The sequence below is a fragment of the Benincasa hispida genome, chromosome 9 (genome assembly GCF_027475165.1).
Source record: "Benincasa hispida cultivar pf3 chromosome 9, pf3_genome.v1.1, whole genome shotgun sequence".
Taxonomy (NCBI): domain Eukaryota; kingdom Viridiplantae; phylum Streptophyta; class Magnoliopsida; order Cucurbitales; family Cucurbitaceae; genus Benincasa; species Benincasa hispida.
Genome location: NC_143486.1, coordinates 24,647,014 through 24,651,733, shown reverse-complemented (window position 1 = coordinate 24,651,733; position 4,720 = coordinate 24,647,014).

The following is a 4,720-nucleotide window of genomic DNA, read 5'->3' as shown; positions in this document are numbered from 1 at the left end:
ATGATTATTGGAAAGTTCCTGGGAGAAATTATGCTAAAGTTGTAAGAGTATATCAACATGCAGCGGAAGCAACAAGGATCAATAAACATTCTAATTCATTAATTTTGGTTGTAAATGAAGCATGCTCATACAATAATAAGAGGGTTTCAAGTAATACCTTTGTAAAACCTCTTTGAATCACGAATTCTCTTGCAAATCTTCTCCAATACTTGTTGTGAACCACCTCAAGATCTTTCCTACTATTCTCTTGGAGCTTTAGATTGAGTTGTGAGACTTAAAATAAGCTTGAATGAAGAGAATTTGGAGAAGAACTCACCGTAGCACCCACTTGAAGAACACCTGTCTTCAACTCGAACTTTTCAGCAAAAACTCAATTGATGCATGCCTGAATTTCACTTTCATCTTCTATATTTATTGCAGGGCATTCACGCAAAGAAGAAGGCTACATGAGATGCAGCTCATGCTTGGAGTATTGAAGCTAGAGTCAAGTGGGATTGGTGTGAGCTACTTCATGAAGGTGAGTGGAATTTTCCAACATTTCCCAAAATTTGTGTTTTCCAATTTTCTAATTTCAAATTGATTTCTAAAATCAATTTTAATTTCAAAAATTTTAATTTTTATTAATTTTACACAATTAATTTTCTAACAAAAATTAATAATAAATAAATAAATAAATAATTTAATTAATTTAATATCAAATATTAAATTAATTTTACACGAATTCTACCTTCATGAATTTAATATTTAAATCATGTTTAAATATTAATTAATTCTCCAATTCCATTTAATTCTAAAATTAAACGCGTAATTATATCTCATATAATTACTAATTCCCTTAATTCTAATTTGAACATTTCAAATTAACTTACTACGCTACTCTAAAGCTAATTCATTTATGAGCTAGTAGGGGAACCTCACATACCTATAGACCATGGGCTCCAACGATCCGAGATTAATTGGGTAAATTCTTTACATCGAATTAACCCCCATTCGTTAACTAATAGGTCACTCCACTAAAGCCCATAGTTGCACTCCCCTCACTGTATATATATTATATCCACTAAATATAACCATTATAGTAAGTTGACCCTTCACAGGTTATTTGTAATAACGGTTGGGTCAAATGTTTGTTTTACCCCCGAGATTACCTCTTGTTTCTTAAGTCTCATTGATCCTCTAATGAACAATTAGTTTATGATCCAATCAATTAACCGAGTCCATCTCTGGCCAATGAGAGGGTGGGGATCCTTGTTCAAAACTCAGAATCAACACTTAAGGGAACAACCTGTCTACTATCCCTAAAAGTAGGTAGGAGTGACTTCCAACTTACACCCTATGTTTCTAACTATCTACCCGGTCTTACCCCTGAAATGGAGGTTTATTCAGCTGGCGCTGTTGAGCCAACCCTCACCTATACAAATCTAAGGATAATACCGAATAAACACGAGTTCATAGTTAGCTCAAGATTAAGGTCAAGTTACTTAGGTCATCGCTTTGAAATAATCAATCTTAAATAGTAAACATCGTTATAAAGTAGGAGTGACTGATTTTGTGGTCCAATCTTGTACAAACTCATTGCATAGGACGCCCTCACTCCTTATGTCATAACATGTATAAATTAGGATCATATTGTCTGTAGCACTCTGCAACTCTTTGCAACAACTACAGAGTGGACCGCATCCAATAGTGTTACCAGAATAAGGCACTCAACCTCATTCATATACTATAGATCATTTTGACTATTTACTCGAACCTGATCCACTTTTATGTATCCACATAAAGTTCAAGTACTCATGTAATAGTCATGGGTCCTTTAGTTTATGGGATTTATTTCTAAAATGAAATAAGCAATACATATATTCAATAACAACTTATGAAATTTTCAGAATAAGTTTTAGTGTTTACAAACCACGAGTTTTAGGACATAAAACCCAACAAAAGTTACCATCCATCAAAGTTGAGGGAAGTTCCCATCTTCTTTCTTAGTAGGTTTAGGCTTCCATGCCATCTTTTTGCCTTTATTTTTATGAGTTTCATTCCTTCTTCTATAGCTTCAATAGGAGCGCAACTTTTTTTTTTTTGGGTGGAATTTGGCTATCTTCTTTTTTGAGTCATAACTATCCACCCTTCATCCTTCTCTTCAATTGGTTCTTTCTTCTCTTAGGAGTCTCTCATCATGATCTTTTGCTAGAACTGAACAACTATTGGCATGAAGACCTCAAACTGGATCAAGCTTTACCTTTAATCACAAGATGGTGTTGATGGTGAAACATTTGAAATTATTGCAACTGCTGTATGATTTGTCTGCTTCATCAACATTCAGCTAAATCTTTTTTTCACGAGCTAACTTTAGAATTAGGTTCTTCAACACGAAGCACTTCTCAACTTGGTGACTAACAATCTGATGATACTTATAGTAATTAGAATCATCTACTTTTCCTGCTTGTTCCGATTGTTTGCATTTTGGCAGCTGAATAAGTTACTGCTCCAGTAGTTGTTCCAGCATGTCTGCAATATCAGAATCAATGAATGGATAAATCTTCTCGTATATTTCTTTAAGAGTTGGGCAACACTTCTTGCCGCCATCATGCTTTCTTTCAAATCTTATTTCTCTTCCTTTGGAGGAAAAATTTAGCAGGATCATATTGACAACCATAGATTTTGTTATGGCACTATTTACAATCTTTTCGGTACCTTTATTTCATTCTTGTCTTTTTTCTCTTCAGGGACTAGGAAATCTTTTGTTCCTCTATTGGAATTCCTTAGCTCCATGTCATGAGTGTGTATCGCCAACTCCTCAAATGTACGAGGTTTTATTTCTTTTAGGATGTAGAGAAGCTCTCAGTGCAAGCTTGGGTGCACATCTCCACTCCAGATTAGTGAGTCTATCTTTGCAATCTAGACTCAGAGCTCTCCATCGGTTGATGTAGTCGATGACCAACTCTCCCTTCCGCTACTTAGTGCTTGTTAACTTTATCAAGCTGACGATATCTCTAGTACTATTAAAACAGTTGAGGAACTCTCTTTCCAACTGTTCCCAACTACCAATCACTTTTGGCTCTACATCAGTATACCAAGCATTTCCTTTCAAGATATGAACAAATTTCTAGATTATCAGGTCTCCCCCGACCCCTGAATTTTCATGAGATTCAATGAAGTGGGAACATGTTGTTTTGAATTTTCCTTTCTATCAAACAACTGGAACTTTAGAGGTTGATACCCACCTAGTATTCTCAGATTGTCAATCCTCTTGGTGTACGACTTGGAGAATATAAAAGAAGATTGTGATGGTCTTCCATACTGAGCCTTTATGGAGTTTGCGATCATATCCTACAACTGTTGAACTGACAGGGAGGCGACAGAGGTGGATTGTTGGAATTGGTTTTCCTGCAAGACAAACTTTCCTTTGTCATTGGCTTTGACAGTTGGAGTTTGATTCGTTTCAACCGTTCCTTGAGCTTGCAATTGACCTTTTAAGGTAGCGATTTCATGATCTCACTCCTCAACAACTTTCATTAAAAGATTTATCTTCCTTTCCATCTCTGCCATGGTCGATTCAGTCATTACATCAGCCGTCATGTTAGATACTACATCAAAGAGTGATTCTTTCTTTGATGGATCAGAAGTAGAGTTTTCAAACAAAGGATTTTCTCTAATGATGATCCCGCCTTTAGGAAATCCTATAAGCTATTTCTATATTTTCTCCACGACGAAATAGCCTTGTTCTTTCTTGTGCGGATCCCCTTTGAGTGACTCCAAGTGACAAATCCCATATAGGAGCCTCTTGTAGCAGTTGCTTTGGATGCATCTTTCTTTGGTGCTATTTGTTGATTTGTTGATTTGGATGACGAGAGAGAGATGAGAGGTAGATATGTCCTACTGGGCGTGCCAATTTGTTTGAACTTATTTTATGTAGTTGAACTTGTGTTGATGTAGATTTGATGCATTGTAGTTTGATCTCTAACACTAGATCATCTTATTCTCTCTCGGTGGAATTCATACACTTGACTTAAGGAAGCGAAACGCGTGGTGTTCTTGAAGTTTGAAATTCCGAAAGAATCTTTGTATCTTCAAAGTTTAAGCTTCAAGGGGTGGTTCAGTCTTCAAGAGTAAAAAAGTTTTCTGGTTGTAGAGAATTCCCTCTAGGCTCTCCCAAGTGTAGAATTGTTGATCTCCACGAATGAAGGGAACTCTTCTATTTATAGAGTTCTCAAGTGGGATTCGTGGGCTTGGGTTTTGTTGGTCTATAGACCTGGCTCTTCGGGCAAACAAATTGGATTTGGGCCTTATTTGACATTTGGGTCAAATTAAACCTATTTTTGGGCTTAATTGGAATTTAGCCAAAATAATAATATCAAATTGGACCAAATTAATTTTATTTATCAAATGATCATGAAAGAAACACGTGGCATCATCAGAATTCATCAATTTGTGACACATGTCAACTTATAATTAGTCTCAAATTCAATTATTTGGAATTTTGTCATTAATTTAGCGTGACAATTTTCCATTGGTCTAAAATTTCTCATTCAATAGTATTTAAATTAGATTTTTTAAAAATTGATTTGTAAAATTACCTAAACAAACCATATAACCATCATTTAAAATGGGCAAAAGGGAAAAATGATTATTTCTTCCTTATAACCTCTTTTAGATAGTATATAAATGAGTTGAGTACAAATTAGAAAACGTTTTGAGGTTGGAATTTGGATATGGACAT